Raw genomic sequence first — 27,122 nt, forward strand, 5'->3', positions numbered from 1 at the left:
AGATTGCTTTTGCTATTTGGGGTCTTTTGTGTTTCCATACAAATTGTGAAATTTTTTTTTCTAGTTCTGTAAAAAATGCTAGTGGTAGTTTGATAGGGATTGCATTGAATCTGTAGATTGCTTTGGGTAGTAGAGTCATTTTCACAATGTTGATTCTTCCAATCCAAGAACATGGTATATTTCTCCACCTATTTGTATCATCTTTAATTTCTTTCATCAGTGTCTTATAGTTTTCTGCATACAAGTTTTTTGTCTCCTTAGGTAGGTTTATTCCTAGATATTTTATTCTTTTTGTTGCCGTGGTAAATGGGAGTGTTTTCTTAATTTCACTCTCAGATTTTTCATCATTAGTGTATAAGAATGCCAGAGATTTCTGTGCATTAATTTTGTATCCTGCTACTTTACCAAATTCATTGATTAGCTCTAGTAGTTTTCTGGTGGCATCCTTAGGATTCTCTATGTATAATATCATGTCATCTGCAAATAGTGACAGCTTTACTTCTTCTTTTCCTATTTGGATTCCTTTTATTTCTTTTTCTTCTCTGATTGCTGTGGCTAAAACTTCCAAAACTGTGTTGAATAATAGTGGTGAGAGTGGGCAACCTTGTCTTGTTCCTGATCTTAGTGGAAATGGTTTCAGTTTTTCACCATTGTGGACGATGTTGGCTGTGGGTTTGTCATATATGGCCTTTATTATGTTGAGGAAAGTTCCCTCTATGCCTACTTTCTGCAGGGTTTTTATCATAAATGGGTGTTGAATTTTGTTGAAAGCTTTCTCTGCATCTATTGAGATGATCATATGGTTTTCCTCCTTCAATTTGTTAATATGGACTTCACCATTTTAAAAGCCTGTTTAGGTATATGAAAGTTCTTAGAATGTGGTGAGGAAACAGACTAAGCCAAAATTAAATTCATGGCAAAGCTAGTGAAGTAGAACCTAGTATTCTGACATCTAGTCCATTGTTTTTTAGTTTGTCAACCTTAACAATTAACCGGGAGTAAAAGATGAGAAGGGAGAGTTTAAGATGAAGTCTTAAAGGCAGAGAGGGAAACTTTCTAACTTGGGCATTAAATATTAGATATTGAGTAGTATATTAGTGCCTCATTTTTTAATCTTTAAACTTAGGTATGTTTCTTTTAAAGATGAAATAGTAAGCCATTATTACAGTCAGAACTTACTTGTAGTCAGTTTACATTGTCGCTTGGCAAACTTGATTTCACTTTTTTTCTGAACTTGTCATCATATTTTAAGCTCTTATTGTAACATGTATCTTAATGTGTCTTAGAGGAAACTAGAAAGCATGAAGTTCAGTGCTTTTTAGATCATAAAGTTTTAAGCTGTAATCAGTTTTAAAGATTATTAAATATATTTGCCTCTTCATACTTGAATCTTTTCTGTTTTAATCTGGGATAAATGATTCTAAGGATGGGGCATGAATACATGTAAAAGTAGATTTGTGAACCCTTGGAAATTTTATGTGCATTTGTATATTTTTCTGGAGAGAAGATTCATAGTTTCTGAGGCAAAGATATTTAGACAACTCTAATTTTTATAAAATTATTTCTTTTACTGAACTAGAAGTTATATCTTCACTGGTTCTAGTTCTGTCCCCTCTGTAGTGGGTTTTCAAATATTTGAAGATACTTCCTATACTCTCCTGATTCTTTTCTTTTCTAGACAAAATATTCTCAGTCTTTAACCTCCTCTGATGATTTTGTTGTTTTGATTTGCAACTCCTCAAAATACTTAAGGATCATTTGTGGGTTTGTGTCAGTTCATCCATATTCTTCTTAAAAGTGCAGTACCCATAATTAGATATTAACCAGTAGAGAAGACCATAAGTTACCACTCTGATTTAAGATTAAGGGTAGACTTGCTTCTTTGGCAATCACATGGCACTGTTAATTTACAGTAATGTCCTGTCAAGAAGGCGAACTCTGGGGCTAGCCTGCCTGGGTTTAAATCCTGGTTCTACAGTTTATCAGCTGGGTGACCTTGAGTAAATTATGTAAACGTTTTGGGTCCTCAGTTTTCTCATCTGTAAAATGGGGTTTATCATAGTACCTATCTGATAGGGTTCTTCTAAGGAATAAATGAATGCATATATGTAAAGCATTTAGAATAGTCCCTGGCATTTAAGTGCTATGTGCATTACCCATTATTGATTTTGTAGTCACCTAACATTCTTTTTTTTTTTTTTTTTTTTACCTAACATTCTTGAGTTGTTTTGTCCATGCTCTCCCAGTTCTTTAATAGAATATTTTTTAGTAGGACTTCATATTTATCCCCATTAAATTTTATCTTGTCAGATTGGTTCTAGTATGTTGACTCTAAAAAAAAGAAAAAGTCTTGATTTGGTCATTCAATAAAAAAGCTTATTTGTTTATCCATAGATTTGATAAACTATAATTTTGATAATGCTGACATAGCCTTCATGCAAATATTATTAAAATGTTGACTAGGTGGGCCTAGGAGCAGAGCTCTTACCCTGCTAGAGACCTACCTCATAATGCTGATTTTTAAAAACCTGTTAATTCTTTGATTCAAGTTGTTCAACTAATTAGAAATCCAGCTAATATATCATTATCTACCTCAAATAGTTCTAGGTTTTCACAAGGAAAATATAAGGAACTTTAACAATTGCCTTCCTAAAACCCAGGTAACTTTATATACTTCATTAAAAAAAATCCTATCTGTTTAATAACTGTCAAAAAAAAGAGCATTAATCTGTCATTACTCATCCTTAATGAAACTATACTGATTTCCAGGAGCATAGGTTGGTTATTGCTTTTTCTGTGTTCATAGACTTCTCACAGTAATGACTCTAAAATCTTGTCTAGAGTTACATTTAACTTCAGTGATCAGTAGTTGGCAGGATCCCTTTTCCCTAGCAGCTGCATGGACATTTCATCGGGAGTGATATACCTTGTTGAAGGTTTCCTTAGAGCAGTTAGGAACTCTCTTTAGAATCTTCTCATCCATATTGAGCTTTGGTTTCCATTAATTCATTGATTAAATTTATTAAATGCCCATTTTGTGCAAGATACCAATGCTCGTTTAACCCCATCCAATCTGAAGAGAATTTTTCTTGATAGAGATACCTGAAGCAAAAAGGTAATCCATGTCCATTTCTCGCCTTTCCTACTGTTGTTACCATAGTCTGGGCCTCCATTCCTTTTCTCTACAATAATAGCTTCCTTGTGACCTTCCTTCTTTGATCTTTTTCTGTCTCGAGTCCTTAAGCATTGCAGCCAGAATCATCTTTTTTGTTTTGTTTTGTTTTTTGCTGGACTGCTCAGCATGCAGGATCTTAGTTCCCAGACCCGTGCCCTCTGCAGTGGAAAAGTGGAGTCTTAACCACTGGACCACTAGAGAAGTCCTTCATGTTTTTTTCTTTTAATTAATTAATTAATTAATTAATTAGGTTTTGGCTGCGTTGGGTCTTTTTTTTTATTATTATTTTTTTTTTGCAGTACGCGGGCCTCACTGTTGTGGCCTCTCCCGTTGCGGAGCACAGGCTCCGGACGCGCAGGCTCAGCGGCCATGGCTCATGGGCTCAGCCACTCCACGGCATGTGGGATCTTCCCTGACTGGGGCACGAACCCGTGTCCCCTGCATCGGCAGGCGGACTCTCAACCACTGTGCCACCAGGGAAGCCCTAGACTAATTTTAGACTTACAGGAAAGATATAACTTCCTAATGTTAACCTTTTCATAACCATTGTATAATTATCAGGAGCAAGAAACTAACATTAGGACAATATTATTAACTAAACTACAGACCTTAATTTGAATTTCATCATTTTTTTCTGTAATGACATTTTTCTGTTCCAGAATCCTGTCTAGGCTCCCACATTGCGTTTAGTTGTTTCTCCTTAGTATTCTCTATTCTCTAACAGCCTTCAGTTTTTCTTTGTTACATGACCTTGACACTTTTGAAGAGTACCGATCATATATTTTCCAGAATATCCTTTATTTGACTTTGTCCAATGTTGTCTCATTATTGGAGTATGATTATGCCTTTTTAGTAAAAATACCACAAAAAATGATGTGTCTTTCTTTCACAGAGCTCATCAAGGGGTTCGTCATGTCAATATGTTTTATCATTGGTGATATTTACCTTGGTTACCCTTGTTTACCTTGGTTAAGTTGATGGATGCCCACTTTCATTTTTTAAATCTTGATCTCTAATCCTTTTGGAGTTTATTTGTGTGTATGTTGTGAGATATGGATCTAATTTTATCTTTTTCAGAATGACTGCCCAGCACCGTTTTTTAAAAAGTTCATCTTTTCAGTTGATACCTAAAAGTATTTGACGAAATTCAACACCCTTTATGATAAAAACACTCAACAAACTAGGAATAGAAGGAACTACCTCAACATGTAAAAAGGCCCTATAGGAGAAGCCCACAGCTAATATCACACTGAGTTGTGAAAGACTGAAAGCTTTTCTTCAAGTTCAGGAACAAGATAAGGATGTCTGCAGTCACCACTCTATTTAACATAGTACTGGAAGTCCTACCTGGAGCAATTAGTCAGGAAAAAGAAGTAAAAGACATCTGAATTGGAAAGGAAGAAGCAAAATTTTCTCCATTGGCAGACAATATGATCTTTATATGTAGAAAACCCTAAAGATTCTACATACCCAAACCTATTAGAATTAATGAACAAATTCAGCAAAGTTGCAGGATAAAAAAATCAACACAAAAGAGTCAGTTGCATTTCTACACACTAACGTAGTGAACAATCCAAAGGGGAAATTAAGAAAACAATTCCATTCAGGATAGCATGAAAAAGAAAAAAGAATAAAATACTTTAGGAATAAGTTAATCAAGGAGGCAAAACACTGGTACATGAAAAATTACAAAACATTGCTGAAATTAGAGAAGACACAAATAAATAGACAACTTGTGTTCCTAGACTGGAAGACTTAATATTGCTAAAATGTCAATACCACACAAAGTGATGTACCAATTCAGTGCAATCTTTATCAAAATCCCAATTTCTTTTTCTTAACAGAAACAGAAAAATCCATTCTAAAATTCATATAGAATTTCAAGGGACCTCACATAGCCAAAATAATCCTGAAAGGGAACAAAGCTGGCAGACTCAGACTTCCCAATTTCACTACTTATTACAAAGCTACAGTAATCAAGCAGTGTGGTACTAGCATAAAGACAGACATAAAAATCAGTGGAATAGGGGCTTCCCTGGTGGCGCAGTGGTTGCGTGTCCACCTGCCGATGCAGGGGAACCGGGTTCGCGCCCCGGTCTGGGAGGATCCCACATGCCGCGGAGCGGCTGGGCCCGTGAGCCATGGCTGCTGAGCCTGCGCGTCCGGAGCCTGTGCTCCGCAACGGGAGAGGCCACAACAGAGGGAGGCCCGCATACCACAAAAAAAAAAAAAAAAAAAAAAATCAGTGGAATATAATAGCCCAGAATAAAACCTTGCATATATGGACAAGTTATTTTTGACAAGGGTGCCAAGACCGTTCAGTGGGGAAAGGGTGGTTTTTTCAACAAATGATGTTGGGGAAACTGGATATCCATGTGAAAAATAAAATAAAATTAGACCTTTATACCATATATAACAATTAACTCAAAATGAATCAAAGACCTAAACTTAAGAGCTAAAAGTATTAAATTCTTAGAAGAAAACATAGGTAAGAATCTTTATGATTTTGGATTTGGCAGTGATTTCTTGGACATGATACCAAAAGCACAGGTAACAAAAGTAAAAATAGATAAATTGGACTACATCAGAATTAAAAACGTCTGTGCATCAAAAGACACCATTAAGGGTGAAAGGCAGCCTATGGGAGAAATATGTATGGGAGAAAATATTTGCAAATCATATGTCTCATAAGGGGTAATATCTAGAATATATAAAGAACTTCTACCAGAACCCAAACGACTTGATTCAAAAATTGGCAAAAGGACTTCCCTGGTGGCTCAGTGGTTAAGAATCCGCCTGCCAGTGCAGGGGACATGGGTTCGATCCCTGGTGCGGGAAGATCCCACATGCTGTGGAGCAACTAAGCCTGTGCGCCACAACTTCTGAGCCTGCACTCTAGAGCCCGAGAGCCACAACTACTGAGCCTGTGCCACAACTACTGAAGCCCGCGCACCCTAGGGCCCGAGTGCCGCAACTGCTGAAGGCCGTGCACCTAGAGCCCGTGCTCTGCAACAAGAGAAGCGACAGCAATGAGAAACCCATGCACTACGACGAGGAGTAGCCCCCGCCGCTCGCCGCAACTAGAGAAAGCCTGCATGCAGCAACGAAGACCCAACACAGCCAAAAAAAAAAAAAAATCGGCAAAAGACTTGAATAGACATTTCTCCAAAGAAGATATACAAAAGGCCAAAAAGCACATGAAAAGATGTTTAACATCCACTAAACATTAGGGAAATGCAAGTCAAAACCGCAGTGAGATACCACCTCATACCTATTAGGATGACACCTATAAAAATAAAACCCCAAAAACAGAAAATAACAAATGTTGGTGAGGATTGGAACCTTGGTTGGTGGAGAAATTGAAGCCCTTACACTGTTGGTGGTAAAATTTATAAAATGGTACAGCCAGTGTTGAAAACAGTATAGAAGTTCCTCAAAAAATTCAAAGTAGAATTACCATGTGATCCAGCAATTCCATTTCTGGATATATACTCAAAAGAATCGAAAGCAGAGCCTCAAAGAGATATTTGTACACTCATGTTTACACCCATGTTTATAGAAGATAGAAGCAACCCACGTGTCCATCAATAGATGAATGGATTAGCAAAATGTAGTATATACATACGGTGGAATATTGTTTAACCTTAAAAAGGAAGAAAATTCTTACACATGCTATAACATGGATGAACCCTGGGAACTTGATGCTAAGTGAAATAAGCCAGTCACGAAAAGACAAATACTGTATGATTCCATTTATATGAGGTACTTAGAGCAGTCAAACTCATAGAGACAAAGCAGAATGGTGGTTGTCAAGGGCTAGGGGGAGGGGTGAATGTGAGCTATTGTTTAATGATTATGTAGTTTCAGTCTTTCAAGATGAAAAGAGATCTGGAAGTTGGTTATACTGCAGTGTGAATGTACTTGATGCTGCTGAGCTCTAAACTGAAAAATGGTTAAGATAGTAAACTTTATGTTATGTGTATTTTACCACAAGGTTTAAAAAATCTGAAAAGAGTCCATCTTTACCCAATGATTGGGGATGCCAACTTTGTCATATACTAAATTTCCATATGTATTTAGGGCTAATTCTGTACTTTCTATTCTGTCCACTGGTCTACTGGCCTATTCGTGCATCTGTACTACAATGTTTTAATTATAGAGGCTGTATAGCATATTTTAATATCTGGTAAGGTTATTTTCCATTCATAGTTTTTCTTTTCCAGTACTTTCCTAGTTATTCTTGCATGTTTGTTTTCTATGTCAACTTTATTTTTTTTTATTTTTTAAAAAATTATTTATTTATTTGGCTGCGTTGGGTCTTTGTTGCTGTGCGCGGGCTTTCTCTAGTTGTGGCTAGAGGGGGCTACTCTTCGTTGCGGTGCGCGGGCTTCTTATTGCTGTGGCTTCTCTTGTTGCGGAGCATGGGCTCTAGGCGCGTGGGCTTCAGTAGTTGTGGCACATAGGCTCAGTAGTTGTGGCTTGTGGGCTCTAGAGCACAGGCTCAGTAGTTGTGGCACACGGGCTTAGTTGCTCCACAGCATGTGGGATCTTCCCGGATCAGGGCTCAAACGTGTGTCCACTGCATTGGCAGGTGGATTCGTATCCACTGCGCCACCAGGGAGGTCCCTCTATGTCAACTTTAATATCAACTTGTCTAACTCTATAAAATGGGTTGTTAGTATTTTTATTGGGATTACATTGAATTTGTAAATTAACTTAGGGAGAATTTATATCCTTATATGTTCAATTGTCTTATCCAAGAACAGGGTATGTCTTTCCATTGTTCAAATCTTCTTTAGGAGTATTGAAAAATTTCCTCATTTTTTTTTTAAAAGCTTTATTGCATTATAATTATCATAAAATTCACTTTTTAAAGTATATGATTTGGTGGTTTTTGGTATACTCACAGATATATGCAGCCATCACCACCACCTAATTCCAGAACATTCCCAGTACCCCGAAGAGAAACCTGTGCCCGTTAGCAGTCACTCCTCATTCCCTTCTCCCTCCAGCCCTGGGCAACTACTAATTTACTTTATGTTTCTTTGGATTTGCCTCCTCTGAATAGTTCATATAAATGAACTATTCATGTAGAATATCTAAATCATATTTAAATTAAATCATACAACATGTGGCATTTTGTGACTGCCTTCTTTCACTTAGTGTAATATTTTCTAGGTTTACACATACTGTAACGTAACAATACTTCATCTCCTTTTTATTGCCAAATAATACGCATTCTATTGTATAGATATAGCCCTTTTTATTTATCCATTCAGCAGTTGGTAGACATTGGGTTTGTTTACGCTTTTTGGCTATTATAATAATGTTGCTATGAACATTCGTGTGCAGGCTTTTGTGTAGACATATGTTTTCAATTCCCTCATAGAAGTTTTTATACATGTCTTGTAATTTATTATTAAGTATTTAATCTTTCCTACTATTGGACTTTCTTTACCATTGTAATCCTCCTAGTGTTTATTGATTTTTGTGTTTTTCTGTATTGATTTTGTTGCTGTACGTAAGTTAAACTTGACTGTAGTATAACATATTGTTCCTATTATCTGGCTTTGGTGTAAAGGTTATACTGACCTCATCAAATGAGGCATTGTTTTGAAGAGAATTCTTTGGAAAACAATGTGTATTCTCCCATTTTGGGGACAGGTTGGTACATATGTCTCTTAGAGCACACTTAACTAATTGTGTTGATGAAATTTTGTGTATACCCTTACTGACTTTCTTATTTTTTCTGTTCAACTCATCATTACTGAGAGGTGTATGTTAAAATCTCTTTTATAATTGTAGATTTCTCAGCTTTTCCTTGTAAATTTGTCTTTTTTTCTTTATACATTTGTGAACTGTTATAAAATACATTCAAATTTAGAATATTTGTGTCTTCCTGAAAAGAACCTTTAATCGTTATATCCTCTTTATCCTCTATAATGCTCTTACTATAAAGACCATTTGTCTGTTTATAGAGTCACATTGTCTTTTTTCATTCTGTTACTTTCTGTGGAGGTATGTGTTAGATACTGCAAAGAGCAGTTGGATTTTGTTTTCCATTTTATTGTTTATTTTAAACCCAACGTGACAATCTTTTTGACTAATGAGTTTATGTATTTGCATTTCTTTCTACCATCCATTTATACTGCTTTTTCTGTGCTGCTTCTGTTTTTCTATCCTGTCAGCTTTTGATAATTCCTTTATCCTTTTAGTGGTTGCCTTTACATTTTTAGTGAACATGTTTATTTTAACATAGTATTTTCTAAACAGCACAAGGCCCTTTGAATTCTTGAATTCTGATCAAATGCCTCCCTTCTTATATTATTGCTGTCCAGGCATATTTCCTCCTGTTTTTCCCCCCACTTTCTTCATCTTCTAAAATTATTCAATATAACTATCATACAGATGATGTATGTTTATATATACTCGTACCTTTTTGATTTCTCTTTCTTGAATTTCTTTTGCATTTTCAGTTTAGTTTCCATTTTCCTGAGGTATATCCTTTGGATGCCTCTTTACTGAATGTCTGTTGAAGGTAAACTCACTGAAAATGTCTTTTATTTCACGCTTATTTTTAGGTGAAAACTATACTAAAATAGTTCAGAATTCTAGTTTGCTATTATTTTCCCTTAACACCTTGAGGATATTACTTCATTGTGTTTTTGCTTTTACTGCTGTTGAGAAGTCTTCTGCAGTCTAATCGTCATTTGTTTGTAGATAATCTGTTTTTCTCTCTGCTTGTATTTTTTTCCCCAATTTAAAAAAATTGTAGTAAAATACACATAACATAAAGTTTACTGTGTTAACCATTTTAAAGTATACAGTTTAGTGTCATTAAGTACATTCATATTGTTGTGCAATCATCACCACCATCTCCAGAACTCTTTGTCTTGAAATCTGAAACTCTGTACCCATTCTCCCCTTCTCCAGCCCCTGACAACCACCATTCTACTTTCTGTCTCTATGATTTTGATTACTCTAAGTAGTCATATAAATCATAGAAGTAGAATCATACAGTATTTGTCTTTATGTGATGGGCTTATTTCACTAAGCATAGTGTCCTCAGAGTTCATCCATGTTAGAGTATGTGTCATTATTTTCTTCTTTTTTAAGGTTGAATAATATTCCATTGTATGTGTATATGTAACATATTTTGTTTATCCATTCATCTGTCTATGGATACTTGCGTTACTTGCAAATTTTAGGTGTTGTAAATAATGCTGCTGTGAACATGGGTGTACAAGTAACTCTTTGAGACCCTGCTTTCAGTTTTTTTGAGTATATATCCAGAAGTGGAATTTCTGGATCACATGGTAATTCTAGTTTGAATTTTTTCAGAACTTCCATACTGTTTAAACTCCACACTAGCTGTACCATTTTATATTCCCACTGGCAGTGCACAAAAGTCTCTATTTCCGTACATCCTTGTCAATGCTTCTTGTTTTGAGAGTAGCCATTCTAATGGGTGTGAGATAGAACCTCACTATGATTTTATTTTGCCTTTTTCTAATGATTAGTGATGTTGAGTATCTTTTCATGTACTTGTTGGCCATTTGTACATCTTCTTTGGAGGAAAGTCTATTCAAGTCCTTCGCCCATTTTGGAATCGGGTTGTTTGTTTTTTTGTTTTTTTTCTTTTTTTGGTTGTTGAGTTTTAAGAGTTCTCTGTATATTCTGGATATTGATCCCTTGTTGGATGTATGATTTGCAAATATTTTCTCCTGTGGGTTGCTTTTTTACTTTGTGGATGGTGTCTTTTGATGCGCAGAATTTTAAATTTTTCATAAAGTCCTGTTTGTCTATTTTGTCTTCTGCTGCCTGTGCCTTTGGTGTCATTCTCTGCTTGTTCTTAAGATCTCTTTATTTTTAATGTTTGCTGTGTCTGGATGAATTTTTTTTTTAATTGGAGATCATTATGATACCTGAATCTGAGGATTTTTAGGAGACCTCTTTTTCCCCTAGTTTCCAGAGCTAGATAGAGACATTTTCTTGTCTTTGCTGGTGGTTGATTTCCTTCTCCTTCCCTAGTCCATCCTTTCACTGAGAATGTTTGAAACAGGGTGGAAAAAAAAAAAAAAGAAAGGGAGTGGGGGCCTTAATTCCAAGTCTTCACTTCATGTGATTCCCAAGGCCTTGTCTCTTTTCACTTTAAGGCCATTAAAAGTTAAAAGTTTTGGTTATTTTTGTTGACAAATTCCTCCAGGGCTGCTGAAAACTTTGCTTTCTTGTGAGCTCAGCATTTGAGAGAATATGTATTTTAATTTATCCAACATTTCTAGATATTTGTTAAGGTGAAGTTTACAGACCCTTTAGTTCACTATGTTACCAGAAACAAATATGTCCTTTTGGGGGTATAATTTCTTTCCTTCTTTTCTCTTTTCTTTTTCTGAAATTCCCTTTTAGTTGGACATTATAGATTAGTGATTCTTATTTTTTTCTAATTTTAAAAAGCTTTTTGTTCTAGTTTGTAGATTTCCCACCCTTCCTTTGCCTTCTTTCTCTTTCTCCCCTTCTTTTCTTTCTTTCTCTCCTCTTCCTTCCTTTCTTTTCCTTCTTCTGTTTTGTTAATTTGGTCTCTTTATTTCATGTTAGAGACTTTCCTCATTTGTTCAGTAAACTTTGGCCATCTGTTTAGATTAAAGAGTGAGACAGTAAAAACTCTGTCCGTGGGGAGTTGTTAACTGCAAGTCTTAATACAGGGTGATTGAGTGATTGAGGGTCTTTTCTCTTGGGTCAGATTCCCTATGGAGGAATCTCCTAGTCTCCTGCTTCATTGTGTTCTGGAAGCTGATTTGGGGAAGAGGGCTGGGATCCACTGTTCAGCATGTGAATCTTAATTTAATCTCTTTGTGGTATGCTGTGACACACAACCCCTGTGTGTACCTGGTTTCTACATCCTGTCTAGTTTAGTGTCTTAAGACAAATCACTTGTCTCTTGCTAGGGTGCAGGAGAAGCAGTTTCTTGGCTACATGATAAGGCTTCTGGGTGAAAACTGTTCTTATACAGCCTTTCAACCAATATTCCTATTTTCAGCCCCGACTCAGATGTCTCCATTCTTTTTTTTTTTTTTTTTTGCAGTACCCGGGCCTCTCACTGTTGTGGCCTCTCCTGTTGCGGAGCACAGGCTCCGGACGCGCATGGTTCACATGGCCCGTGGCCATGGCTCACGGGCCCAGCCGCTCCGCGGCATGTGGGATCTTCCCGGACCGGGGCACGAACCCGTGTCCCCTGCATCGACAGGCGGACTCTCAACCACTGCGCCACCAGGGAAGCCCCAGATGTCTCCATTCTTAAGCCTTTCTGTTGTGTTTGCAGCTTATTGGTTTCATACCCTCACCTGCCCTCACATGCATAGGGTTTGGCTTGTTCTATTTTACCAAGCCAAGTTCAGCTACCCTCTATCTAGCTTCAATAAGCTGTATTTATGTCCCTGATGTCTCCTTTCATGCTACATATGTATATGTTTTTAAAAAAATATTTATTTATTTGGCTGTGCTGGGTCTTAGTTGCGGCCTGTGGGCTCTTACTTGTGGCATATGGTATCTAGTTCCCTGACCAGGGATGGAACCCGGGCCCCTTGCATTGGGAGTGTGGAGTCTTAACTGCTGGACCACCAGGGTAGTACCAATATGTATATTTTTTTGATGGTTTTATCCTTTTTTAGTCCTTTAGCTTCATTTTAGTGTAGTTTCAATAGAGAATGGATATAAACCTGTGTTTTCATATTTAACAAAAGAAACTTATGGACAACTACATGTAAAAGAAAGATATTAGAACATTTTTTCACATCATATACAGAAATAAACTCAAAATGGATTAAAGACCTAAATGTAAGCCTGGAAACCATAAAAATCCTAGAAGAAAACATAGGCAGAACATTCTTTGACATAAATTGTAGTAACGTGTTTTTGGATCTGTCTCTTAAGGCAAAGGAAACAACAGTAAAAATAAACAAATGGAGCTAATTAAACTTAGAAGCTTTTACACAGCAAACGAAACCATCAACAAAACGAAAAGATAACCTACTGTATGGGAGAAAATATTTGCAAATGATATGATTGGTAAGGGATTAATACCCAAAATATATAAACAGCTCATACATGTCAATATTAAGAACAAACAACCCAATCAAAAAATAGGCAGAAGATCCAAACAGACATTTTTTCCAAAGAAGACATATAGATGGCCAACAGGCACATCAAAGGATGTTCAGCATTGCTAATCATCAGAGAAGTGCAAATCAAAACCACAATGAGATATTGTCAGAAATACCTGTCATACTTGTCAGAAATGCTGTCATCAAAAAGACCACAAATAACAAATGTTGGCCAGGATGTGGAGAAAAGGGAACCCTTGTACACTGTTGGTGGGAGTGTAAATTGGTGAAGCCACTGTGGAAAGCAGTATGGAGGTTCCTCAAAAAAATAAAAATAGAACTACCATATGATCCAGCAATTCCACTCATGCATATATATCTGAAGAAAATGGAAAACACTAATTCAAAAAGATGCATGAACCCCAGTGTTCATAGGAGCGTTATTTACAACAGCCAAGGTATGGAAGCAGTCTAAGTGTCCATCAACAGATGAGTGGGTAAAGAAGATGTGGTACACGTATTCAATGGAATAGTACTCAGTCATTAAAAAGAATGAAAATTTTCCATTTGCAACAACATGGATGGACTTGGAGGGTATTATGGTTAGTGAAATAAGTCAGAGAAAAACAAATACTGTATGACATTATTTATATGTGGAATCTAAAAAATGAACTAGTGAATATAACAAAAATAAACCAGACTCAGATATAGAGAACAAACTAGTGGTTACCAGTGGGGAGAGGAAAGGGAGAAGGGGCAAAATAGCGTTAGAGGATTAAGAGGTACAAACTACTGTGTATAAAAATAAATATGCTACAAGGATATATTATACATCACAGGGAATATAGCCAATATTTTATAATAATTATAAATGGAGTATAATCTTTAAAAATTGTGAATCACTATATTGTATACCTAAACTTACATAAAATTGTAAATCAACTACGATTTTAAAGCAAAAGGAACCTTATAATACGTTTTAAATATGTTGTATTCACTTAAAATAGTATTGTTATAAGTTCAGGAATTTCTTCTATCTTCCTTTTCCACTAATGTTTATTTCAGTTTCATATCTTGGGTGAAGAGTAGAAGGATAGGTAAATATAGGCATGAATGCAGAAAGGCAACAGGAGAGAGACATAGAGAAAAGGAAAAACAGGTCTCAATAAGACCTTGAGAGGCTTAGATGTAGGTACCAGTGAGAGTTTAATGAAGTAATAGTGCCATCTTCTGGCTTTTTAAAACCTGTGTTCCTGTAATTTTATCTTGGAATCCCACATGTCGCTACATTGCACTGTGTGTCAGATATGGTGAATTTGGTCTTGTTTAGTTCTCTACCTTATTGTAGAAAAAGGCTTTTCTTTACATAGGATTTGATTAGAATACAATAATTCTGGTTTTTCAAGCTCCTTAAGCAAGGATTCTATCTAAAATGTTACAAAAACCATACCCTGACTCTGTACTTCAGATATTATTTCTACTTATTTTTTGAAAGCAGTATCGTTTCTCTCTCTCTCTTTTTTTTTTTTTTTTTTTTTGGCTGCAGTGGGTCTTCATTGCTGTGCGCAGGGTTTTCTCTAGTTGCGGTGAGCGGGTGCTACTGTTCGTTGCGGTGCATGGGCTTGTCTTTGTGGTGGCTTCTCTTGTTGCAGAGCACGGGCTCTAGGCATGTGGGCTTCAGTAGTTGAGGCACATAGGCTCAGTAGTTGTGGCACGTGGGCTCTAGGGCACGTGGGCTTTAGTAGTTGTGGTGCGCAGGCTCAGTAGTTGTGGCTCGCAGGCTCTAGAGCACAGGCTCAGTAGTTGTGGCGCACGGACTTAGTTGCTCCGCGGCATGTGGGATCTTCCCCGGACCAGGGATTGAACCTGTGTCCCTTGCATTCGCAGGTGGATTCTTAACCACTGCGCCACCAGGGAAGTCCAGAAGTATTGTTTCTGTATGAAGGAAAATACAGAATTAAAAATTAAGTTGGTGTGTTACATAGGTACTTTGTGTTTACGGGAAAAATACAGAATGTATAAAGGATGTAAGTAGCTCATCTTATTATTTCATGAAAATTGATCAAAAAAAAGAAAAATGTGTTCTTCCCACTCTTTGCCATATATCCAGCCAGTTCCTTGCCTAGGAGGTAGTCTTTTTATACAAATGCTAGTATGCTATACATACTTCTCTTTAACTTGCTTCCTTTCACTGAAAGGTTTACATTGGAGGCCATTCTTTATCAGTTCACAGTGCGCTCCCTTATTTCTTGTTTTAGGCCATGATTTGTTTAACTAGTCTAATATTGGTAAACAGGGTTTGTCTTAACTTTTGCTATAAAAGTGACACCATAGTGAGTATCCTTTATATCTATGGTTTCACATGACTCTAGAAAAAAACCTCATGGGATATATGCATGTATTATTTTCATAGATGTGGTGAAGTTACCCTGCATAAAGATTGTACCTATTTATTCTACCACCAGCAAGTATGATAAAGTCTGTTTTCCCTCCTTTTTCTCAGTACAGTATACCAGTGTCAATATTTTTGATCTTGTATATTACAGCTTTATTTTGTATTTCTCTTATGAGAGAGGTTGAATATTTTTTTTATGTTTAAAAGCCATTTGTGTTTTCTGTTATGTATCTTTTGCCCATTTTTCTTTAGACGCTATGTTCTCTTTATTTATAGGAGCTTTCATAGGTTAGAAATTAACTCTTTTTCTGGAATGTGAATTGCAAATACTTCTTTCCAGTTTATTTTTCTTATGACTTGCATTGTGGTGTTTTCTTTAAATGTAAAAAAATGTAGTCATATCAGTTTTCTTCCTTTGATGACTCCTGGGTTTGGGTTCATATTTTAGAAGAGTTTTCCACACAGATTAAAAAATCAAGCTCCCATGTTTTCTTCTCATACCTAAAAAATTGCATTGGATTTTTTGATCTGTATGGAATTTGTTTCAAACAAGGTACAAACTATGGCTCCAATTAATTTTTTTAATATAAATTTATTTTATTTATTTGTTTTTGGCTGCGTTGGGTCTTTGTTGCTGCGCGGGAGGCTTTCTCTAGTTGCGGTGAGTGGGGGTTACTCTTCATTGTGGTGCGTGGGCTTCTCATTGCGGTGGCTTCTCTTGTTGTGGAGCACAGGCTCTAGATGTGCGGACTTCAGTAGGTGCAGCATGGGGGCTCAGTAGTTGTGGCTCGCGGGCTCTAGAGCTCAGGCTCAATAGTTGTGGCGCACAGTCTTAGTTGCTCCACGGCATGTGCAATCTTCCTGGATCAGGGCTCAAACCCACGTCCCCTGCATTGGCAGGCGGATTCTTAACCACTTCGCCACCAGGGAAGCCCTCCAATTAATTTCTTTAAGATGATTACTCAACTGTCTTGTATCCTATTGCTATTTATTGAGTAATCTACCTAAACCGTTTATACATAACTAATTTGAAGTGTCAACTTTGATATATGCTAAATTTCTTTGCAGATTTAAATCTATTCTTGCACTTGTTTTTCAGGTCCATCCATCTATATGCTTTTTCATTTACAGTGTATAACATTTTAATTGTTGTAACTTTATAACTGGTTTTAATAATTAGATGGGGCTAATCCTTACTCTGTATTTTCCAGAATTTGTGTGGCTGTTTTGCTTATTTTTCCGTATTAAGTTTTTTGTTTTTGCTCATCCCCTACTTTATTCTCTATCCATTAAAGAAATTTATTTTTATTGTGGGTAAAATACACATAACATAGAATTTACCACTTTAACCCTTTTTTAGTATGTAGTTCATATTGTTGTGTAACCACCAGCACTCATATCCATAACTCTTCATCTTGTAAAACTGAAACTCTATACACATTAAACAGCAGTCCCCCATTTCCATCCCCTGCCCCCCAGCCCCTGGCAACCACCATTCGGTATACTTTCTGACTCTGTGATTTTGCCTACTCTGAGTACTTCATGTAAGTAGAATTACAGTATTTGTCTTTTTGTGACTGGCTTAGTTTGCTTAGCAGAATATCCTCACGGTTCATTCATATTGTAGCATGTGTCACAATTCCCTTCCTTTTTAAGGCTGAATAATATCAGCCTGGGAGCAGATAAATTGAGAACCTGAACAAAATGGATGATTATCCAGGAAAATATAAACTACCAAAAACTTCCTCCAGAAGAGGTGAAAAATCTAAGCTGTCAAGTTACCATAGGAAAAATAAAGTTGTCAAAGGGTTGCCCATCTAAAGAGCAACTGGGGCCGTACTCTTACAAATAAGTTCTATCAATAAGAAAACATTTTAAGTATTTATTAGTAATTATTATTAATTTTAACTATTAATGCCTTTTAAGCAAATGCTAAAATATGCTTTTAAAAGATTTGATAAGGTTTAACATGCATTCATTATACAGTCTTGTTAAATTCTCATTATAAATATTTAATAAGAGAAAATGATTAATATTTAGTAAGATTATATTTTATGAAGAATTCATATGTAATCTTATCAAATGCCCTTTCAGCACCTACAGATATATTTTTCATTAAGTATCATTAAAGGAACAGTCTGATTAAAGAATAATAAGAAAGAATGTCTATTATTACCACTCACCACTATTATTTAACATTGTACTGCAGAAATCAGCCAATGTAATCCGAGAAAAGAATGATAGAAGTATATAAAGTGGCTGAAGAGGTAAAGTAATCATTACTTACAGATGAGCTGACTGTTTACAGAGAAGCCCCAAGAGAATCAACTGGAAAGCTCTTTCAAACAAGTGATATGGCAGATTACAAAATTCATACTCAGAAATTCACAGCTTTCTTATGCATAAAAAAATGCCTTCTAATAACAACTAGTTAGAAGAAATAATGGTGAAAATTTCCCCATTTACAGTAGCAAGGACAAAAAAAATAGGGAAAAAACTCAACAAGAAAAATATAGGGATTAAAAAAAAGAGGGAAAAATGCCAAGTTCTTGAATAACAAAATGCAAAATCATAACAAATAAATCTCTCCCAAAATGACCAACACATATAATGAATCACAATAAAATTAACAATATCTTACTTTTCTAATTAGATCAGATGACTTAAAAATTAATATTGAATGTAAGACCCAATACTATAAAACTCTTAAAACATATGCAAAAGTTGCATAACACTGTATGCGGCAATGATTTCTTGTATATGACACCAAAGGTACAGACAACAAAAGAAAAAACAAGTGGGACATCATGAAAATGAAAAAATTTTGTGCATCAAATGACACTACCCACAGAAAAAAGAGCAGCCCACAGAAGGGGGAAAAATTTGCAAACAAAAATCTGATAGGGATTAATATCTAAAATATATAGAGAACTAAAACTCAATGACAATAAAACACACAATCCAGTTTGAGAATGAGCAAAGGACTTGAATGGACATTTCTCCAAAGAAGACATACAAATGGCCTATTAGCACATGAAAAGATGCTCAAAGTCACTAATCATTAGGGAACTACAAATCAGAACTACAATGAGATACCACCTCACACCCAACTGGCTACTATCAAAAAAAACCCCAAAACCAGAAAACAGTCAGTGTTAGTGAGGATATGGAGAAAATGGAACCCTTGCACAGTGTTGGTGGGAATGTAAAATAGTATAGCTGCTGTGGAAAATAGTACAGCAGTTTCTCAAAAAATTAAAAATTAAAAACAGAATTATTATACAACCCAGCAATTCCCCTTCTGGGTACATACCCCAAAGAATTGAAAGCAGGATCTCAAAGAGATATTTGTACACCCATGTTCATAGCAGCATTATTCACAATAGCTAAAGCATGGAAGCAATCATGTCCATCAACAGATGAATGTATAAGCAAAATGTGGTGCATATATACATACAATGGAATATTATTCAGCCTTAAAAAGGAGGGGAATTCTGACACATGCTACAATATGAATGAACCGTGAGGATATTCTGCTAAGCAAACTAAGCCAGTCACAAAAAGACAAATACTGTAATTCTACTTACATGAAGTACTCAGAGTAGGCAAAATCACAGAGTCAGAAAGTATACCGAATGGTGGTTGCCAGGGGCTGGGGGGCAGGGGATGGAAATGGGGGACTGCTGTTTAATGTGTATAGAGTTTCAGTTTTACAAGATGAAGAGTTATGGATATGAGTGCTGGTGGTTACACAACAATATGAACTACATACTAAAAAAGGGTTAAAGTGGTAAATTCTATGTTATGTGTATTTTACCCACAATAAAAATAAATTAATGGATAGAGAATAAAGTAGGGGATGAGCAAAAACAAACAAACAAAAATACGGAAAAATAAGCAAAACAGCCACACAAATTCTGGAAAATACAGAGTAAGGATTAGCCCCATCTAATTATTAAAACCAGTTATAAAGTTACAACAATTAAAATGTTATACACTGTAAATGAAAAAGCGTATAGATGGATGGACCCGAAAAACAAGTGCAAGAATAGATTTAAATCTGCAAAGAAATTTAGTATATATCAAAGTTGACACTTCAAATTAGTTATGTATAAATGTAAATTAGGTAGATTACTTAATAAATAGCAATGGGATACATGACAGTTGAGTAAGCATCTTAAAGAAATTAATTGGAGGGCTTCCCTGGTGGCGCAGTGGTTGAGAATCCGCCTGCCAATGGACACAGGTTTGAGCCCTGGTCCAGGAAGATCCCACATGCAGAGCAGCTAAGCCCGTGCTCCACAACTACTGAGCCTGTGCTCTAGAGCCCGTGAGCCACAACTACTGAGCCCATGTGCCTAGAGCCTGTGCTCCACAGCAAGAGAAGCCACTGCAGTGAGAAGCCTGCGCACCACAACGAAGAGTAGCCCCTGCTCGCCACAACTAGAGAAAGCCCAGGCACAGCAGCAAAGACCCAATGCAGCCAGGAAAAAAAAAAAAAATTACCCAGGCATAAAATTTTGGTTGGATGAAGCTCATTCTCTAACAGATTCCTCAGAAGGGGCACACATCAATAGTATTCCCATTCAAACTATTTTTTTCCACTTTTATTGATGTAAGCGGCATATAAAGTTGTATGAGTGTAAGGTGCACAATATATTGATACAAGTTTATATTGCAGATGATGGCCACAATAAGTTTAGTCTGTTAATTCACATGTTAAAAAAATGTTTTTTCTTGCGATGAGGACTTTTAAGATGTACTCCCTTAGCAAGTTTCAGATATGCAGTATAGTGTTGTTAACTGTAGTCACCATGCGGTACATTACATTCCCGGAACTTACTTGTCTTCTAACTGGAAGTTTGTACCTTTTGACCACCTTCACCCAGTCTCGCCCGTCCCACCGCCCCCTAGCAACCACCAGTCTGTTTGTTCTCTGTTTCTGTGAGTTCATTTTTTTAAGATTCCACATGTAAGTGAGGTCATACAGCATTTGTCTTTCTCTGATTTATTTTGCTTAGGGTAATACTACCTCAAGGTGCATCCATGTTACTGCAAATAGCAGGCTTTCTTTTTTGTGGCCAAATAATATTCCATTGTGTATACACCACATTTTATTTCTCCATTCATCCATTAGTGGACCCATAGTTTGTTTCCGTGTCTTGGTTATTGTAAATAATGCTGCAGTGACCATGGGGGTACAGATATCTCTTTGAGATGGTGATTTTGTTTCCTTTGGACATATACCCAGAAGTGGAATTGCTGGATCATATGGTAGTTCTATTTTTAATTTTTTGAGGAACCTTCATGCTGTTTTCCATAGGGTCTGCACCAGTTTACATTCCCACCAACAGTATATGAGGGCTCCCTTTTCCCCACACCCTTGCCAACACTTAGATAATAGCCATTCTAACAGGTGTGAGGTGATATCTCATTTTGGTTTTGATTTGCATTTCCCTGACATCTAGTGATGTTGAGCACTTTTTCATGTGCCTGTTGATCGTTTGTCTTCTTCGGAAGAAATGTTTATTTAGATCTTCTGCCCATTTTTAAAATCTGATTATTTGGGGGTTTTTTTTGCTATTGAATTGTATGAGTTCTTTGTATATTTTAGATGTTAACTCATCAGATATATGATTTGCAAATATTTTCCCCCATTCAGTAGGTTGCTTTTAAATTTTATTGATGGTTTCCTTTGCTGTGCAGAAACTTTTTAGTTTGGTATAGTACCACTTGTTTATTTTGCTTTTGTTGCCTTTGCTTTTGGTGTCAAATCTAAAAAATTATTGCCAAGACTGATGTCAAGGAGCTTACCCCCAAAGGTGTTTTTTTGATGTCCTTGAAACTTGAAGTACAGCTGGGCAGGAAATAATATCCTTGGTTTATATTTTCTTTCCTTAAGTTTCTTGAAAATGCTGTTTTCTTTCTACTGTTTTCTTGCTTTATATGTTATTTTTGAGTCATTTGATGCTGGTCTATTTCTCTTGCCTTTATAAATTATTTTCTCTTTTTGCCTGAATGTCTTGAAGTGTTTTTTGTTTGTTTGTTTGTTTTCCCTTTAAGCCATATTATAAGGATATGTGTCACAGTTGATCATTCAGGGTCCATTTTCCCAAGTAAGTATCTGTTAGACCTTTTAAACATGTAGATTCAGGTCTTTTATTTCCGGAAAGTTTTCTTGTTTCATAGTTTTAAGTTTTAGTGCTGACCCATGGTTTTGATTTTCTTCATTAGGGACACCAGTAAGGTTCTACCTCCTGCCTGTCATCTATGTCAACCAGTTTCTCTCTGACCCTTTTGTTTCTTTTCTTTATTTCATTTTCATTCTCTTTATTGTTTTCCTGCTTTTCTCTAACACCCTTTGTTAAGTTTTCATTAAAATATATTCTCCCTTATGTGCCTTATAATTTAGTTTACATTTTTATATGATTTTACCTTGTTTCTTTCTGAATTTCAGTTAGCTGTATTTAATTTCTTTCTGTTTTTAAAAAAATAAATTTATTCATTTATTTATTTATTGTTGGCTGTGTTGGGTCTTCATTGCTGTGCCGGGCTTTCTCTGGTTGCAGCGAGCGGGGGCTGTTCTTTGTTGCAGTGCGTGGGCTTCTCATTGCGGTGGCTTCTCTTATTGCAGAGCACAGGCTCTAGGCGCGTGGGCTCAGTTGTGGCTCACAGGCTCTAGAGTGCAGGCTCAGTAGTTGTGGCACATGGGCTCAGTTGCTCTGCGGCATGTGGGATCTTCCTGGACCCGGGCTCGAACCCATGTCACCTGTATTGGCAGGCGGATTCTTAACCGCTGCGCCACCAGGGAAGTCCCTTCTTTCTGTTTTTTTTTTCTTCCAGTTTTATTGAGATATAATTGACAGACAGCACTGTATAAGTTAAAGCGTAATGATTTGACTTACATACATCATGAAATGATTACCACAGTAAGTTTAGTGAACATCCATCATCTCATATAGATATAACATTAACGAAGTAGAAAAATAATTTTTCCTTATGATGAGAATTCTTAGGATCCACTCTCTTGACAACTTTCATATATAATGTACAGCAGTGTTAATTATGTTTATCGTGTTTTACATTACATCCCTGTCTTGCTGGTTTTGTCCATTTTAGTTCTTAGTTTTTAAATTTCTGACTCAAGGTTTTTTTATATCTGAAATATCTTTCTTGAGAATATTTAATTCAATATTAGGTGTGAGTTACAGTTTTTTCCAACTTAATAGTTGGTTTGTGGGGAGAAAACCATCAACACAAAGTCTTTCAGTTGTATTTTTCTGACTTCTTCCAGCACTTTTCATTGTTGTTGTGTCTGTTCATTTTTTGGATGGAGTTTCTAGTTTGAGAGTTCTTCTTTTGTCACTCTTCCCTCTTCTGTTCAGTATCTTTTATGAATTTGTGGTGTTGATGGTGAGGAAGAGGGGTAGAGGAAGGCTTAGTATATTTTGTTTCTATTTCCTTTCTGCGGGACCCTTAATTTCCCCCCCCCCCGTTACTGTCTTCTTTCCATTCATTGCCTTGTCTCCAAGAGGTACCCTCTCTTCTCTTCCATCTATATAACCTGGTTTTCTTCCAAAAGCAGTTTCTCGGAGGCTGCCCCTGCTGATCTAGCAGTTTCTAGACCCTTTCATATCACTAGGCTATGAACTATAAGTCCTGTACATACAAACGAGTTCAGTTCCGAGAGCTCGTTCTTAAGTCCAATTTGTTCATAAGTCCAACAAAGTTAGCCTAGGTACCCAAATAACACAATCGGCTATATAGCACTGTACTGTAATAGGTTTATAATACTTTTCACACAAATAATACATAAAAACAAACACAAAAAATAAAACATGTTTAATCTTACAGTATGGTACGGTGAAAAGTACAGTAGTACAGTACAACAGCTGGCATACAGGGGCTGGCATCTTTTGCAAGGCTGCTGCAACCTTCGTGTACCGTTCTGCATCCAGGTCTGTGCCTCAAAAACTAACAGTGCCTCCTCAAATAAAGAAAATCCCCTGCCATTTTCTGCGTTGTGACTCTCTTCGGTTCTTCAGTTACTTCTTCTTCCTCTTGTCTCTCTTTGGCCTTCCTCTGGGCCTCTGATTCCATCAGGTCTTCTTTAGTCAGCTCCCTGTGTTGCAGAGCAAGGAATTCAATGAAGTCGTCCTCTTGCAGATCTAGCTCCAGCTTCTCGCTGAGGATCACTAAGTTGCTGAAGACCTCTTTGGATGCCTCATCCACCTTCTCAAATTCACGAAAATTGTGAACAGACTGTACAGTAAAGTACACAAAAGCACAACCACTTGTAGAGGATGCACGCATGTGAAAATGTATGCCAGACACGTGAACTAACTTACGTGACTGGACATGCAGATGCACGTTTGGATCTTGGAAAGTTTGCAACTTGAAGGTTTGTATGTAGGGGACTTACTGTATCAAGTTCTAATTTTTTTTTTTTTGGCTGCGCCTGGAGGCTTGCAGGATCTTAGTTCTCAGATCAGGGATTGAACGCGGGCCCACAGCAGTGACAGTGCCGAGTCCTAACCACTAGACTGCCAGGGAATTCCCTGTCAAGTCCTAACTTGTGTTTACTATTTTTGCTTTTATTGTTTTACGCTTTCTGGGGATGATTTTGTCTGTGCTTCCTGTAAGTCCCCTGGTCCCCTCGGCGCTTTTTCGTGGAGTCTTCTTAGCCCTCCTCTCACTCACTCTCTGTATCTACAGGCTTGCAGAAGGCAGGCCCTTGGATTTCTCACAGAATTTCTTTCTTTTTTCTCCCCCTCTACTTATAGGTAATTTGAAGTTTTCTGTGATCTCTGTCTTCTGGTAATGGTAATGTTGAAGGCATGGGTTCTGTGTGGTTTTACTTTTCTCCTTGTTTATTTTATATCTGTTTGGGGAAGTTGAAGGAGAGATTTGTAATTTGAGGGAGAGATGGCTACCTCCGTTGTTCTGCAAGCTTGAAAGTTTCAGCAATCCCTATTTTCATATAGTTTTATACCTGAAAAACCCAAGAGTCAACTGAAAAACTATCTCAGACAGTAAGAATTCAGTTATGTAGTGCTGTATAAAATTAATCAATAGAAATCCATAACTTTCTTATGTACAAAAAGCTTGGAAGATATGATGGAGAATTCCGTGTCTAATAGGGAATAACAACCAGCTTAAAAAAAAAAAAAACCCCAAAACCAAACATAAAACACCTAGGAATAACTATTAACAGGAAATGTGTAAAACCTACTGTATCAGTTTCCTAGGGCTGCCATAACAAAGTACCACACATTGGGTGGCTTATAACAACAGAAATTGATCCTCTCACTGTTCTGCACACTCGAAGTCTGAGATCAAGGTGTCAGGATCACTCTTCCTCTGAAGTCTTTAGGGAAGGAGCCTTCCTTGCCTTTTTCAGCTTTGGCATTTCTCGATTATGGCAGCCTAACCCCAGTCTTTGCATCTTTCTTCACCTGACCAACTTCCCGTTGCGTCTTTGTGTTTTTTTTTGGCTGCGCTGGGTCTTTGTTGTTGCATGTGGGCTTTCTCTAGTTGCGGCGAGCGGGGGCTACTCTTCGTTGCAGTGCATGGGCTTCTCATTGTGGTGGCTTCTCTTGTTGCGGAGCACGGGCTCTAGGAGTGTGGGCTTCAGTAGTTGTGGCATGCAGGCTCAGTAGTTGTGGCACACGGGCTTAGTTGCCCTGTGGCATGTGAGATCTTCCTGGACCAGGGATCGAACCCTTGTCCCCTGCATTGGCAGGTGGATTGTTAACCACTGGACCACCTGGGAAGTCCCCGTTATGTCTTTGTATCACTTCCTTTCTAATCAGATCACGGGTCATATTGGGTTAGGGCTCACCCTATGCCAGTATGACCTCATCTTAACTCGAGTACATCTGCAAAGACACTATTTCCAAATAAGGTCACATTCATAGGTACCAGGGGTTAGGACTTGAATACATCTTTTGGGGGGACACAGTTCAACTCATAACACCTGTATAAGGACAAAATTTAAGTACCCTTGAGGGGCACAGAAGTAAACTGGAATAAATGGAAATATATACTATGTTCTTAGATAAGAAGACTCAACATTTTTAAGATGTGAAACTTATAAATTACATTAATTTAGGGAGGATTGACATTCAATAAAAACACTGACAAGTTGTTTTGTTTTGTTTTTTCCCCTGGAACTGGACATGCATACTGCAAAATTCAAATGGAAAAGTAGACAGGTAATGAGAGTCAAACCCTGTAAAAGAACAAAATAAAATTGCAAGCAAATGCCATTTTAAAAACCTATTGAGTAAACACACTAATACACGCTCTGTACTGGGGAGGCTATGGAGAAATGAGTACTTTTATGTGCTACTGGTTGGCGTGCAAATTTGTACACTTATGGAGGACAATTTAGCAATATCTCTAAAAATGGGGCTTCAGTAGTTGTGGCATGCAGGCTCAGTAGTTGTGGCACACGGGCTTAGTTGCCCTGTGGCATGTGAGATCTTCCTGGACCAGGGATCGAACCCTTGTCCCCTGCATTGGCAGGTGGATTGTTAACCACTGGACCACCTGGGAAGTCCCCGTTATGTCTTTGTATCACTTCCTTTCTAATCAGATCACGGGTCATATTGGGTTAGGGCTCACCCTATGCCAGTATGACCTCATCTTAACTCGAGTACATCTGCAAAGACACTATTTCCAAATAAGGTCACATTCATAGGTACCAGGGGTTAGGACTTGAATACATCTTTTGGGGGGACACAGTTCAACTCATAACACCTGTATAAGGACAAAATTTAAGTACCCTTGAGGGGCACAGAAGTAAACTGGAATAAATGGAAATATATACTATGTTCTTAGATAAGAAGACTCAACATTTTTAAGATGTGAAACTTATAAATTACATTAATTTAGGGAGGATTGACATTCAATAAAAACACTGACAAGTTGTTTTGTTTTGTTTTTTCCCCTGGAACTGGACATGCATACTGCAAAATTCAAATGGAAAAGTAGACAGGTAATGAGAGTCAAACCCTGTAAAAGAACAAAATAAAATTGCAAGCAAATGCCATTTTAAAAACCTATTGAGTAAACACACTAATACACGCTCTGTACTGGGGAGGCTATGGAGAAATGAGTACTTTTATGTGCTACTGGTTGGCGTGCAAATTTGTACACTTATGGAGGACAATTTAGCAATATCTCTAAAAATGCATATATTATTAGATCAAAGAATTCCACACGCAAAATTACATAAAATTATTCACTGAACCATTGTTCGTAATAGCAAAAGATTGGAAACCCAAATTCCAGCAAGAGTAACTGGTTACATAATGTCATATAACAGCATATTAGGCAGTTGTAAAAGGGAATGAAGATATTCTCTTTTTTTTTTTTTTTTTTTTTTTGCGGTACGCGGGCCTCTCACTGTTGTGGCCTCTCCCGTTGCGGAGCACAGGCTCCGGACGCG

The 27,122-nt window shown here is 37.1% G+C and overlaps 1 protein-coding gene across 7 annotated transcripts in view; it reads left to right on the plus strand.

The window, feature by feature from the left end:
• Positions 1–27,122, plus strand: part of TFDP2 (transcription factor Dp-2) — a 178,917-nt gene that overhangs the window by 3,600 nt on the left and 148,195 nt on the right. For 4 of the 7 annotated variants that reach the window (XM_028489107.2, XM_028489112.2, XM_028489086.2 and 1 more), the window contains exon 2: positions 24,454–24,493. The exons of 1 other annotated variant lie outside the window; for it this stretch is intronic. The gene's annotated coding sequence lies outside the window, so the exon portion shown is untranslated. Of the gene's footprint in view, positions 1–24,050; positions 24,072–24,453; positions 24,494–27,122 lie in introns of those variants that run through there. 2 more of the 7 variants (XM_028489096.2, XM_028489097.2) reach the window with 2 other exon arrangements.

The sequence above is a fragment of the Physeter macrocephalus genome, chromosome 1 (genome assembly GCF_002837175.3).
Source record: "Physeter macrocephalus isolate SW-GA chromosome 1, ASM283717v5, whole genome shotgun sequence".
NCBI classification, from domain to species: Eukaryota; Metazoa; Chordata; class Mammalia; order Artiodactyla; family Physeteridae; genus Physeter; species Physeter macrocephalus.